We start from the raw sequence: 16,361 nt of genomic DNA on the forward strand, positions 1-16,361 counted from the left end.
GTTGCTTTTCTCACACGCTCCTGAGCGTTTGCCCTTCAGAATAGTTTCCTTTCCAAAACTACACCTAGGTTTTTGGCATAGTCCCTCAGCATCAGGGTTATACCCCCTAGCACCGACAGCCGCAGCGCAGGTATCATATATTTCCTAGTGAAGAGAAGCAGTTCAGTTTTGGCTGAATTGACCTATATATCCTGGTCCAGTTATCCACCAGTCTCAGCTAGTTTGCATTAGATCGCATATTGTCTGCGGAAACTGCCAGTTAGCTAACAGACCTAAGTCATCTGCATATGCGATTACCTTGCTGCATCTGTCCTTATCAAGAAGAACCAAGAGCTCATTAACCTTCCGTCAGGCGCAATATGTTGGCTGTCTCGGGCGCAAAGTGCTTAACACTTTTAAAAACATATAATACAAGTATAATTATATGGATTAACACATTTGGGACTTACGGGCATAGCATTAAGGGATGTGATTGAAAAACATATGTAAATATTTTGATTAAAATCCATTTATTTGACAAAAATGTATCAGTTGCAATGAAAATCGTAAATTAGGGTTAAACAATTTAAAGGTAAACATACAACATAAAATAGTTTACAAAAGATGAGAAAGTCCGACAAAAATTCAATCTTGTGGAAATATAAGGAATAAGAAAATTATAAAAGTATGAGTACACTAAAAATATAAAAGTTAAACAATCCTTTTATTGCGCTTATTTTAGGCCTCTTCTGAGAGAGTATTTTCGTCCTCTAGAGCATAACAATGTTCACACACGATATATGTATGGGATAAACATAGTGGTGATTTACATTTCTTGCATTCGTGATTTGTCCATCTTCTCAAACGGGTTTGGCTAGTGCAAGTTGAGCATCGTCTTCGTTTAGGGGGCGAGGAAGAGCTTCGTTCATTTGAAAGTGAAGGTCGATATTTTTTAAGCCTTATTTGAAGGTTGTACGGCATTCTGCTGGTTTTCAGACTCCTTTGCGGTAGCTCCGCGAATGTCAGTTCATGAGCCAACTTTTTCAAAAAAAGTCTTCTGCGCAGTGGTTCTAGGCTATTGCTGAGGTATATCACTTGAGAATTAATACCAGCGACATTAAGCATTGTAAAAAATATAACCAGTGGCCAACGCTTGATATTTCTAGACACGTTGAATGTAGCACACATTTTATCTACAGTATCAAAGCCACCTTTAGTTGAATTATAAAACGATATGATTTCAGGTTTCTTTTCTTTGGAATCAGGATCAACGTTGTTGTTGTTATGCTGAGTTGAAACAAGAATAACATTTCTTCTCGAACGTGGAACATAGGAGACTAAAACTTTTCCGTCATTGAACCCAAACAAACTTGAGAATTGTGGTCTTCCTTTAGTAGCAATAAATTCCGGTGGCAATTGCCTTTTATTTTTTCTTACTGTTCCAACATAGGATAGCTTTTTTCCTTCAATTCGTCAACTAGATCCATATCGATAAACCAGTTAAAAAAAAAATGTAAGGCGCGATAACCTCCGAAGAGATCTAAGGCCGAGCTTCTCTTCCAATTTGCGTCGTGCTCCTCTTGATTTTCCCTACAAATGGCCGGACGGGACCTACATGTTTTATGCCGACTCCGAACGGCATCTGCAAAGCAGATGAGTTTTCACTGAGAGCTTTTCATGGCAGAAATACACCCGGAGTGCTTGCCAAACACTGCCGAGGGCGACCCCGCTTAGAAAAATTTTCTTCTAATTGAAAAATCTTATTTCTAAAATTTTGATGTTGCTTTGCCCGGGAGTTGAACCCAGGGCATACAGTGTGATAGGCGGAGCACGCTACCCCGAAACCAGTTATCGGCTGTAATATTACGACCAGTTTCGAAAAGAGGTTCAGACGTTCTTAGAACTACGTCTCTCGGCCTGTTGCTAATCGAGCAGGGTCCCTCTGGTTGCTTTCCGGCATAGATTTCCATGTTGTATACATAATTCATTTTTGAGTCAACGAGAGCAAAACATTTGATGCCATATTTATTTGGTTTGGATGGTATGTACTGCCGGAAGGGACAGTTTCCACGAAAACCAGGGAGCATTTCATCTATAGTCACATTTTCCCCAGGAATATAACTGTCTTGACAATTTTTTATAAATTTCTCGAAAATGTTTCGAACTGAAGCTAGCCGATCTAGTCTTTTTCTTTCCTCTCTTGTACTTCGGTCGTCGAAACGAAGGCAACAGACACTCGTTTTAAATCGCTTAATATTCATTACAAGACCGAATCTTTCGATTCCGTTATCGTCTTTTCCCCAAAGTTCCTCGAGGCTTTGACGATTCCCCCTGTATGCTCCTGCAAGGTATAATAACCCAATGAAAGCTCGTATTTCTATAATATCAGTGGGTTTAATGTCCCTTTCTCTAGAAAATCTTGTTCTTATGGTCTCAATGTATTGATTCGTGTATGTTACAATCATGTTTAAAACTCCTTCGGCAAAAATAGTACTCCATATATCAACAGCAGTAGCGGAATTTCTTGCATTCCCTTGACCCCAGGTAAGTGGGTAATAATGTTATGAGGCCCCCACTTACTGATCTTATCTTTTCCTAGAAAAAAAAAATTTGTCTTCAGAATATTTCTCATATTCGTCGGCCTCATCCTCCTGCTCTGTCTCAGAATTTTCATGATGTTCTTCTACCTCGTCCTCGGGAGCAACATCACTCTCCTCACCAAAATCATCACATAAGGTGGGATCGTCATCATCAGCCACCAGCAAACTTATAACTTCTTCCACGTCTTCAAATATGTTTAAATTGAAGTATCTACGGGACATATTTGTGTAGATTCTAAAACGGGTAAAATCATAAAAACAATTGTAACGTGTTCGGGCGCAATGTGCCGTTGAGGCCACGTCAATAAATGAGGTTATTTCCAAGTAATTATAAAATATTATTAATTTATTCAGGGATAACATAAGGCAGTAGTTAATTTCAATTCAGTCATTTTTGAAATACTCACTTTAAAAATTATGACGAGTTAGGGCGCAATGAGCCTCTCAGATCATACTCCGTATAACTGTGACACTCAAACACAAACTGAGTTGATTTGCTCTGAAGAGCACGTCAACAGAAGCGGTTACTGAGCGCCAGCAAAGTCAATGGTAAAACACGATAAGGTGAGACAAAAAAATGTGTGTGCTGTGCCTCACAGATCGGGTGCGCCTGACGGAGTGTTAAGTGAGGCAACCCATAGCAGTGGAGAATGTACCCCACCCTGCGGGGTGCCGCTCCATAAGTCGTTATTATGCTTGCTTAACAAATTTCCAGCGTCTAAGAGAAATCCAAATATAAAATTAAGGTCATTTAGTCATGTAAATCTTGTACTTTTTTCTTCTTGGAGACGATCGGTAACATTCTTCATAACACGCGAAATTTCACATTCTGCAGAAAGACCAACATCTCTAGCCGATTTTCCCGTCATTTTGTTCTACGCATGTGTTCTACTACATTCTTTCAGATTCACGTTTGACAGTTTTTGTAAAAGTTTTTTTTTTATTAATTACCATCGTAACGTTGAACGTGAGAAAAAGAGATATATGCTTTCAATTATTCCATGCATTTTTTAGTATAGAAAATTTTTCCCAGAAATCAATATTTTCAACAAATCAGTTATAATAAAAATACAAATTATCCAGGGACTTCTGCTTTGGGGACCATTTGGCGCCCCCTGTGAGTAACGCCCGTTGAAAGATGCCCCCTTGCCGCCTCCCTCCTCACTGCGCCACTGCCAGAACGGCAAGAGAAAACAGCTATGATTTTTGAACACATGGTTTTTCGTGTGTCTAGCACAGTAAAATGTGCCCTTAAGAGGCATTCGTGGCGTGCATAATGGGCAAAAACATCTTCGCGTGTCTGCGTAAGACTCCCGGAATATACTATATATAAGGATTTCAACTTTTTTTGGCGGTATTCTATTCACCCATTCATACAAACATACATAACTACATTTATATCTTGATTATAATTATAGAAGAAGGCGCTAACGCGTGTCACTGCTGCGCATACAATTTGCCTTTAATTAATAAAATTACGCGCTCACACAAGCAGTAACTCGATGAAATGTGAATGTACAATTGTATGTGAGTATGCTAACTTATGTAGTGCTTTTGTGCCTGTCACCATTTCCTATTGTAATACATTTGTGTGTATAGTTTAGCTTTTAGTATCATGCAAAAGCAATAGACTCTGCGAAGTCTGTTGGATCAGCTTCATTTACATATGTAATAGCTTCCTATGTAAAGAGACTTCTTCCGATAATGTTGGTAAACATTTGGCAAAGGGATATTAGTTTTGCAGGAATCTTAAACTCAAGCAGGGTAGCATTCAAATAACTCCATTTAGTGCTACCAAAAGCTGCTTTGAAGTCGACAATTGGAGTGGTATGTAAAGGATTTTTTCTCAGAATTTTCGTTTTATTAAAATCTGATCCATGTCCTTTATCAGTTCTGAACCCACTTTGATAGGGTTTAAAGGCTTTGGTTTTCAATCTTTCGCACAACGCTAAGTTGGAGAGGCTCGATTCGATTGGGTATAGCAAAAAACCGTGGTGTGGTTTTACATGGTCGGCTACTGCACTGAAGGCTTTGGGTTAGGGCCTGGGCCCCGTCTGCATAATTTGAAAAAAAAAAAAATTAAAAGGTACTTCGAAGTATATCTTTTCGGAGTTACATATAAAGGGCCTTTTATTTCTCTTATGTATTTATAGCTTGCCGAACAGAGTTAACTTTACCAGAAACGAATAATTTTGTGAAGGTTTTCGTAGGCTTTAAATCGGTAGAAAACAACCGATACTGAAAAGTTATTGTTTTTATATCGGCATATTTTCGATAGGGAATGATCGAGTTACCGTTTGGTGTTGGGTTGTTATTTACGGGGTGTATATGGGGAATTCCATCCCATTTCAACCAATTTTGAACCCGACCCCTTTAGAATTGGCTGGAAGTTTTTCTTCTTTTTCTAGCTTACGAAAGACGTTTTTCAGAATTTTTTCATCCAACTCAAAAAAAGTTAGGAATTTAAAAAAAAACACCGTTTTTGTTTTCAAAATGCTATAACTTTTTCAAAAATTGACCGTCTGGGATCTTTGTTTTTTTAAATTTGTTTTTAAATGTACTTTTCGTAAAAAATACAAAAACATTTTTAAAGTTTTTTTTTAAATTTTTCAGTTTGTCGAGATTTTTCGAATTTCGCCATTTTTTTTTTGTTCTCATAAAAAACTTCAATCAATTCTGCAATCATCCCCACTAATCCCGGAGTGGCCCGATTTTTTTTTTATATTTTTTTTTTATTTAATTGAAAAAAAATTTAAGAAAATGATTTTTAAGTATTCTTTTCTTTATATGTATGTGTATACCGGCCTAATGCAGTTGCTGGCCAGCGAAAGCGAGTCATTTTAATCGTAGATTACCATAATATATAAAGAAAAGAATACTTAAAAATCATTTTTTTACATTTTTTTTGTTTTATAAATAAAATTACTAAAAAAAAATTTTATTTTTGAAAATTTTTTTTTTTCAATTAAATAAAAAAAAATATGAAAAAAATCGGCCCACTCCGGGATTAGTGGGGATGACTGCAGAATTGATTGCAGTTTTTTATGAGAAAAAAAAAAAAATGGTGAAATTCGAAAAATCTCGAAAAACTGAAAAATTAAAAAAAAAAAAACTTTAAAATTTTTTGTATTTTTTCCGTAAAGTACCTTTAAAAACAAATTAAAAAAAAAAGATCCCAAACGGTCAATTTTTGAAAAAGTTATAGCATTTTGAAAACAAAAAGGTGTTTTTTTTTTTTTAATTCATATTTTTTTTGAGTTGGATGAAAACATTCTGAAAAACGTCTTTCGTAAGCTAGAAAAAGAATAAAAACTTTCAGCCAATTCTAAAGGGGTCGGATTCAAAATTGGTCGAAATGGTATGGAATACCCCATATATATGTGTCATCAATTTTGTGTTGAACTTTTGACGTTTCTCTTACTGACCGATTAGTCAGCGATAAAAAACTTTTAACAGGCCGATATCGAATTGGTAACACTTCGAGATAAAATCGGTAACATTTTGGTATAAAATCAAAAGCTTTTTTGCTAAAAAATCGATAGCTTTCCCACATTTTTTACAGAAAAATCAACAACTTTTCGATATAAAAATTCGAGAACACACCGATAAAGTGATGGCAACAATCCTAAACAAATGAAAGCCCGCCAACAACACATTGTTAACACTCTGGTAACCAGCCAATAACTTTTAGATAACAAATAATATAACATTTTTCAAAAAATATTGATTTATTTTCAATACATAATCGATACCTTTTTAATATTAAGTTGATATCTTTTCGTTTACATGTTGTTAATTTTTTTTTAAATAGATCGATTAGCTTCCAATAAAAAACCAATAAATGTCTCATACCATATCGATAACTTTTCCATAAATATTCGGTAACTTTGCGAAAATGAAACTATAGCAAACCCGTTACTCGTCTAACCTTTGTTATCCATTAAAAATTTATAGCATTTCGATAATGAATGGATAACCCTAACTAACCGATAACTCTTCGATATGATGTATATAATCCGCCCATATCCCGACGATAAAAACCCATAACCTTTCGATTATAAATTGTTATCAAACTGTTTTTTTCACGCCAACTTTACCAGGGACATTACACTACAGTGCACTGACTACACATACTCTTAGATTCTGATTACTGTTCACATTCTAAGTTAATCCCTATCGTGATGTTTACACAACAAAAAACGTATTACACCCTTATTAATAAAAAACTATTGAACGCGGCAAACTTCAACATGTCGATAATTGGTTTACCAACTTTCGAAAAGTGAGCCTCGCTTCCTCTCTTCTTACTCTATGCCATTCTCTCACACTTTATCCTCCATTTTTCTTCTTATTATTTTTCTTGTCCACCCTTATTCCATTTATATCACTCCCACTTCCACTTGAGCTCCTACTTGCACTACCAATCCTTTTCTACCTCCCCACTCACCCTCTTACTTCAACATCACTCCTACTTCCACTTCGACTATCACTTCCACTGCCTTTCATGTCATTTTGAAAAGCTTTATAAATCTGATATACTTTTTATGAATAAAGGAGATAGAGTATAACGCGACAGTGCTTAGCGAACTGCCAACAAATAATTCAAACATTAGCTCTTTTTTATTGCTTTACAAGCAATAAAATCTTGTCATATAAAATCTGATTTTCCTTTGTTGTTCTACAAATTTAAGACCACACATCAAGATAATCATACTAGCGCAATGTAAACGGAATAAAGCAAAAGCAAATATGGCATTTAATTCACACTTTAAATGTAAGAATGTGCTTCCATTCAGAAACCAAGTAGGCGGAAGCAATAAAAGTGGCAAATAGATTTTAGTTGCGTATACGCCATGGTGGCTGCAAATCTACCACACAATAACACGCAACGTTTGTTAACCTACAGCAGCTTTGTTTGCATGCTTACATTTGTGTGCGTGGTTATCACTAATTCTCTTGGAATTGTAATGATTATTATTATTATTATCACTAGAATTGTTGTAACTTTTTACTTTAATTTAGCAATTACAAGTAATTGCTCAATAGATTTGAATTACCATCACCTGTTAAACGTAAGAGCTATAGCAATTTGAGTTTGATAGTAATTTTCTTTCTTTAATTTTGTTCATTTAATTTTCCTATTGTGCTCTTCATATAGAACAACCGAGGAAATTTGAAGTGCTAGAAACATTAGCAGCCTTCACGCTAAGTTGGTTTAAGATTTTATAGTAAAAACTCAAGTTATATGTATAATCCAAGCGATCCTCCAATTCTTATATATTTGAAAAAAATTCCGAAGCCAAAATTTCAAGATCATATATCATTAGGGAGGCAATGCCTAATGATGGCATATTCCCAGCCATACTACAAGCTTCAAGTAGAGCGATCGGTGTATGCCTTAATATATTACTCAATGGGTGCATAAGACTAAATCGTGTACCCCACTCGTGGACCTGCTCGTGAAGTTTTCTTACCAAAAGCGACGAAGATAAGACATATTATATTAAAGACTACAGGCCTATTAGCTCTACATCAATTTTTCTCAAAACCACGAAATCAGTAGACAGAGACACGTCGAAGAGCAGAGTAATATCTGTCTAAGCTTGGGTGATTTGGCGGGCGAATAGTTTTTTTGCTATTATATTATTTAAGCGGCCACCATGGTGTGATGGTAGCGTGCTCCGCCTATCACACCGTATGCCCTGGGTTCAACTCCCGGGCAAAGCAACATCAAAATTTTAGAAATAAGGGTTTTCAATTAGAAGAAAATTCTTCTAAGCGGGGTCGCCCCTCGGCAGTGTCTGGCAAGCGCTCCGAGTGTATTTCTGCCATGAAAAGCTCTCAGTGAAAACTCATCTGTCTGGCATCGTCCGGCCAATTAGGGAAAATCAAGAGGAGCACGACGCAAATTGGAAGAGAAGCTCGGCCTTAGATCTCTTCGGAGGTTATCGCGCCCTACATTTATTTATTTTATATTATTTAAGTGGACTGTGTGTTATTTTAGAGAGGGAGGTTGCTATGCACCTGTTACACCTTGTATTTATTCATTGGGGGCGAGCACTGGGGGGCTCCAAGGTATTGGCTGCGGGTTGAGCCACCTTGTTTTGTTTTGAAAAACCCCGCTTTGGGATAAAAAACCTTAAACTATGTCTTTAGAATATTTCACTAACCAGTTGATAATTACAAGCACACTCAATGGCTAATGAAACAAACGAACGAAAAATGTTCATAGTTTAAGTCAGTTAAACAATATCACTTCTACTGTGGATGTTGGTTAACACGGAACCGGTCAGGCTATTCGACGAGGGACTCGGAAAGCGGAAAGGGGTTTACAAAAGTTAGCTATTTGATGGATCGGATGCATCGGCATATACATACCAGGGCGTGCGCATGTTGAGAAGAGCCTGAAAAAGGCTTCGGTGTAGCTTTATGCATTTAAAATTTACTGCGGTGTACGTGTGTCTATCGCCTCCGATGTTTCAACAATTGTGAAGAGGCTATCAATGCTTACCAATACAGGGGCTTTGAAAAAACGCCGACGGCTGTACTCCATGTCATTCCGAGCATTGCATCTGTAGATCTGGACAAAGAACAAAATTTTAGCAACTGCAACAAGGACTAATGCCGGGAAAGTGTTTGCATGTATAAAGGGAAAATCTATAATGGTAGTATACGCCAAGGAAAAAAGCATTCCATTGGATAATGGTTTTTTATCAAGGTTTTATCAAAGTTTTATCGTGGCAGGTATTGATTTGGTATCTACATTTTTTGACCTCGATACCCCTAGAATGTGTTTATACAATGTGGATATCAAATGAAAGCTATTGATGAGAGCTTTAAAGTGAAGAAATTTTTGTTGTGATATTCGGTTTAGTTGCATCAACCTGGAAAATCGGATAAATAATAAAAGTAGCTATAGAAAAGAGAATAGAGGGAAGCAGAAAGAGACTGAAAAAGAAAGAGAGATAGAGTTAGACAAAGATAGAGAGATAGGAATCGATGAAGAGAAAATAGAGAGGGAAAAAGAGGCGCACAATGTGAGAATATGAGAGGAATGAGTGAATAAAATGATAAGGGAAAAGGGTAGAGAGAAGGGATTTCTTAAAAATTATGCAGATATACAAAAATTAGGGCAAAACAATGTCTGCGGGTCTGCTAGTAGATAATAAATTTATCGATCATTCCCCTACTCATCCAGCGGGTTAGGGGGCTTAGAATCTACCCGCCGCAGGTATTCATGTCGTAAGAGGCGAATCAAATATCAAACAGATTCAAACGGTTGTGTAGCGCAACCCTTTTGAGGGGTTAACAGCGCAGGGTAAAGCTTCTCGAAACCAATTACCAACCTCACCTACCAGTGACGAATTATGTTTCTTTAGCAGCAAGACTCTGGCCACCCCAATTTCCTCATGCATTTAGAGCGAGGGAAGGTGGGATAGCGTAGAAGGTTTCATGTGGTCATACTAAATCGTTCCTCACATAGTCGGGCTAGTAACTTAATGTGAGAACTCCATCAATATTTTTAGATTACATTCCTGACACTGATCTGTAAGAGTCTGATGCAGATATCACCATTGTTCAGCGAATAACAACAATGTGGCCAAGTTGGATAGTCTATATTGTGCGAATGAAAGATGATGATCCCGCTAAAAAACTTTTTTTATCGGAAATCTCTTACGGTAGCACAGGAAAAGGGCTCGCTCCGTTGAAAGGACCATGTCAAAGCGATTAGATTCCCTTGGTGCTACCGATTGGCGCTAGTTCACGCCTTCCCTTTAGGGAAGTTGAAACTAGTTATACACATGTCTGGCTCAGAACTAGACCATAAGCACCAGATAAGTACTATTTGGATAATGACAATGACAAGTAAATTGGGCCCATTCATATTAACCAACCTAAATTCTTCAGGGAATACCATCGAAATCAAAATTAATTTTGTATTATAATCTTTGGGAGTCGAGACCAGTTAAAATCTTTGGAATTTTCACTAGAACTATCTTAAAATGTAAAAAAAAAATTTCAAAACATATATTAATGGAGTGGTTCGAAACTATAGAGAAAGGTGGTAAAATTTTCTTAGAAGCAGCATGTTGAATTCCTATTCGTTTCGAAACCAACGTAATAGTACCAGCCAAAGGACAAGATCTAAACTGAGAAGATATATAAGTGCTAATGGTTTTTTAGCTGGCTGAAAACTATCGAAGAAGTACCTATAAAAGAACAGGTTATAAAATGGAAATTTGTATCTTGTGGGGAACTACAGAGAGAGTAATGCAGCGGGAAATTTTCCACCTGTAGGAACGTCGTTATGTTAAATTTGCCTGCTTAAGGCATGTAAAAGAGATAAAGTTGAAACTATTGGTGTCCTTCTCTACGGGGTCGTTGGATAGCCATAACCATTATCCCTAGTATGCTTGTAAGGAACAAGGGTAATAACTAAAGCCCATTGTAGACAAAAGCGATCAAACGCGGCCCATTTTTTGACTAATCCCTGGTCACGCGATTTTTTGTAAGCACGTGTTAATTATGAATTTCGGCACGTGTACAAAATCAAAGTCAAAAAGCGTACCTTTCATGAAAAACCAAAAAGCAGAAGAAAAAGTTATGCTTCAAAAAAGAGATAGCCTTGATACTTTTAATAATTTTTAAATTCAAAGGTGAAATCCATATTAATGAAGGCTATTTCATTGGGGAAAATTGTGTGCTGCTTTCCAATATTTTCGTATAAAGGTTATCTTTAAAAATATTTTATTTGCTCTTTTGTTTAAAATATTTATTAAAGTAATTAGCGTGACGACAAAAATGCATTGAAAATAAGCGCGACGGACTTTTTGCAACGCACTATTCTATGCGAAATTTCTTAGTACTAAAAGCATTAAAGGAAAGCGTTAAAGGGGAAGCTTTTTTTACTTTTTTATACCTTTATATTAAGTCGCTTTAATGTTTGTCACCTCATTTCCATATTAATTTTTGACCCACGGAAAAGTCTTTTTCGGTAACTCCCCGTTGAGCTAGACACTTGATTTTTAGAACATAGTTCAGATCTGGGAGACATTACAATGCAATTGGAAAAAAAAAACTAGCTAGGTGGCGCACGGATCGAGAAAAACGGCAAATTAATTTTAAAATGGAAATTTTGCGATCAACTTTTAAGTAACTTCTCGGTGATCCAGACACTTGAAATTTAGCACATAGTTTGCGAGTTGATGGCACTACAATTCGTTGAAAACAAAATTCCACCAAGTGGCAGACGAATCAAGAAAAACGAAAATCCTTGAAAATCTCTGAAAAAACGCAGGGAATATTGCGATCGATTTTTGGCAAATGGATCGAGACACTGAGAAAACTAGTTTTAAATTGTGAATCTTGCAATCGATATCTAAACAACTTACTGGATATCTAGACCCTTGAAACCTGAAATATAATTTAAAACTCGGTGACAGTGCAATGTTTGATTTGAGCTACGTAACGCACAAGTCGAACTATTTAGAAGATTAGGCCAAACCTTCATGGCTAGCCTCCTGAGTGTTGCAGGCATTGTAGAATTCCACCTCGTTGAAGGCACAACTCAATGCACGTCCTTGCATACTTTTAGGCGTACGCGACTTTCACCACGATTCTTTTGACTTTCAGACGTATGCGAATTTCACCACGATTTTCAGCTGTGCAAATTAAGTAGCTGGCAAACGAGGTGGAATTCTCTTGTTATAATGCGAGGTGGAATGCTGTTGTTTTCGCCAATGTTGTCAGCGAAAATTCCACTAATTCTCTTAAATCTTGCTATATTGAACAAATAAATAAAGATACGAATTTTCATTTAGGAATTACTTAAATTACTAATCAAAGTTGCAATTGCCTTTTTGTAGGCAGTACTAAAAAAATTAAAATAAAAAGATGATAAAAAAATTTTAAGGACTACCTTTATGTAAATGGACCAAAAAATATAAAGCATTTTTTCTTTAATGCAGACATAGTCTTGTTGAATTTTGAAAAAAAAACTTTAACAACAGCTCTTGTAAAAAAATTTTATAAAGGTAGAGCGGGTCTTTAAATTTTAAATAATCAACTAGTTAATCCCAAGTACATGGTTTGCCTTAAATTGAAGATTGCGTTCCACTTTTATAGTTGTAAATCCCAGAATTCTTTTACAAGAGCTACTGTTAAAGTTTTTTAGTCAAAATTTAACAAGACTATGTGTGTATTAAAGGAAAAATTGCCTTCTATTTTTTGGCCCATTTATATAAAGGTAGTCCTTAAAATTTTTTATCATCTTTTTATTTTCCTAGCGTCATAACGAAGATTTTCCATTACTTATTTTAAATTCGGATTTATACCAATTTGAAATAATAAAAAAAAAACAACAATGAATACTTATTTACATATTCAATAATTTATGAAAATTTCTTCTTGCAGCTGCTGTACTCTTCACAAACCTACACAGATGAATACCTGAATTATTCTTACAAATAAATACACACGCATAGCTTGAGAATTATATAAATTTTTCAATGATTTTTTTTTTTTTTTTTTTTTGTTATATTCACAGTAAAATTTTTGTATGGTCATTTGCAAATGTCAGGTGCAAAAAAAAAGAAACACAGAGCAAAAGAAACTTAGAGAAGCGTGTATTTTATGCATAGCTGCACACAAAGTAAACATTTTGTATTGATTATTGTGTTTATTCAACAGGAAATTTAAATAAATGCCAAATGAAATAGATTTTTTTGCATTGCGCTTTATCCATGGCTAGTTATATAATTTTGTTTTGAAACTGATGCATGACGGTATCGTGCTTTTTTGTATACTCAGCTGAGCAGACCTCACATATTATATTAATTATGTTCGCATAACGATACCCCGTAACGGCATAAACAATACGGGATAGATATAGACTTATATACATCAAAATGATCGGGCCGGAAAAACAAATTCATTTAGCCATGTCCGTCCGTCTGTCTGTCCGTTAACATGACAACTTGAGTAAATTTTGGGGTATCTTAATGAAATTTGGTACGTAGGTCCTTGGGAACACATCTAAGATCTCTATTTAAAATGAACGATATCGGACTATAACCACGCCAACTTTTTCGTTATCGAAAATTTCGAAAAACTGAAAAAGTGAGACAATTCATTACCAAAGAGGCATAAAGCGATGAAGCTTGGTAGGCGAATTGAACTTATGACGCAGAATAGAATACTAGTAACATTTTGGACAAGCTGTAATTTGGCAGTCGTTGAAGATATCATGATGAAATTTGGTAGGAACGTTACTCCTATTACCATATGTGTTATAAAAAAAATATTAATAATATCTGAAGACAAACACGCTCACTTTTAAAAAATTTTATTTTTTAAGTCAAATTTTAACAAAAAATTTCATATCTTTACATTATGTTAGTAAATCATGTCAACATTCAACTCCAGTAATGATATAAAAATAAAAAATTAAATAAATGTACTCGGTTGCTCGCGACATTCATGGGAGCTTCTCTGTAACATCACTCATCAGTACGGGATCAGCCGGAACCTAAGTGTTAATTCCTTTTGGCACCTCCAAAAAGACCCCTACTCTAAGCATTATCTCGTTTGGCTTATATTGTACTTCACATCCGTGGCTGGCATATTGTCACTTTTAGCGTACTCTCTCTAACTTGCAGATTTAAAGGTTTTTGATTTCGAGGTTATTACTACCTCACTATTGGGGTTTTTAAGCCCACTTGTCTTGTCCATGCTGCTTGGAAGCAGGTTTGTTACCTTCCGCTAATCGTTGCAAAAGCAAAGGTTTCTAGCAGCAAACACCTTGATTTTTATAATGTTTTTTCTCATTAGAATAAAACTTTTCCAACCGAATTGGTTTGGCAAAATTCCAAGTTTCTATTTCTGCCCTGAAAGGTTTCACAACAAAAATTCATCTGATCGTAGATGCCAATCGAAATGGGCGTAAAACATGTACATAGATTCCGTCCCGTCATTCCTAGGAAAAATTAAATAGGGTGTACGAAGTGTCGAGGATCATGCCTTACTCCAATCATTAAAAGATGATTACTGTAGACATTTGATGGATATTATGACTGGACAGAGCCTTATGGCCTCACAGGCCAATAAATTAAGCTTGTGTGATCTAGAAGCGGAAACATATGCCACAGTCCTAGAAAGCTTTATTATTTGAACTTATTTCATAAGACTGGATTTTGATATGGTTTTCTAGTTTGGTCGTTAATCAAACTTCTGTTAACACTATGGAGTCGTTTATTCTATGTGAAGTTCTCACGGACCAGCCAGTTGAACGTGCCCTCACTTGGAGGATAAGTAAAAACGCGGTAAAAATGCGGGATCTCGAAATATTGTTGCAACAATTTATTTCGTATAAATTTGCCCAAGGTGTCAACCGGATTAAGATTCAGTATATCGCTAAAGTGTTGTATAGTGGTAGTGAAAGTATTTTAAAGATAGCTCATGCTTTCTCAACAATCGCCTACTGCCACACCACTTTAAATTGTTGTACCTTCTATAATTTGTCTTCTGATATCCACTAGATTTTAACTCTACAGAGGGGAATGTTTTTAGCTAATATATTTAAAGTCACGCTGAAATCCAATTGCCCCTCGACAGCAGCTAAGGCCTTCCTAGCGGTTTCGGCTACATTCTCCTTCGATAGTTGGTTGCTGTGAAGAATATTTCCATGGTAATGAACCCTATCAGACAACACATCATCATCGCTGGACAGTTCAAACCTCACTCCCAAGAGAAAAGATTTAGAAGAGATTTACAATGTTCAATTGAAAAAGCTGTCGCCTTGTTCGTATTACGTAAAAGTTTTATGTTTTTATCGCTAAAGTGTTGTATAGTGGTAGTGAAAGTATTTTAAAGATAGCTCATGCTTTCTCAACAATCGCCTACTGCCACACCACTTTAAATTGTTGTACCTTCTATAATTTGTCTTCTGATATCCACTAGATTTTAACTCTACAGAGGGGAATGTTTTTAGCTAATATATTTAAAGTCACGCTGAAATCCAATTGCCCCTCGACAGCAGCTAAGGCCTTCCTAGCGGTTTCGGCTACATTCTCCTTCGATAGTTGGTTGCTGTGAAGAATATTTCCATGGTAATGAACCCTATCAGACAACACATCATCATCGCTGGACAGTTCAAACCTCACTCCCAAGAGAAAAGATTTAGAAGAGATTTACAATGTTCAATTGAAAAAGCTGTCGCCTTGTTCGTATTACGTAAAAGTTTTATGTTTTTATCATTAGGCCCTAGAAGAAGACCAAAATAAAAGGTCGAGAATATCGACGAAAAAATGAAAAAGGGTATTGTTCTGATTTATTGGACAGTAAACCCAAAACCAATCGAAGACCAAAGGCTTGAGCATTAAATAGTGGTGTATGTGAAGCAAAGAGTCGCTGCGTCATTCAGAAATGTTGCATCCAATTCCGTTTTATGGAGATTGAGAGCTCATCCGCATGATTCAAACTATCATGCGTGCACTAAACTATTTAACGGTTCTCAGTATACTCGGGATTTTTTACCTGGCGTAATTTGCCAGGTCCTCACGATAAACCACCACTTGACAATCCCCAGAGCTGAACATATATTAGCCGGCAGCTCATAAGCATAATGCAAAGTAGGTGAGTCACAACTTGACAGCCCCAGAGCTGAATATACTTGAGAAGTCAACCCAAGGCAGGTGAGTAAAAAGGTCTCCTGTGGTGTACAACTTATTTATTTTCTTGAAGGCATTGTTATTTTTTAAGACACACCCATATATGTTTCGTCTG

Source organism: Eurosta solidaginis, chromosome 2 (assembly GCF_040869045.1).
Source record: "Eurosta solidaginis isolate ZX-2024a chromosome 2, ASM4086904v1, whole genome shotgun sequence".
NCBI lineage: Eukaryota > Metazoa > Arthropoda > Insecta > Diptera > Tephritidae > Eurosta > Eurosta solidaginis.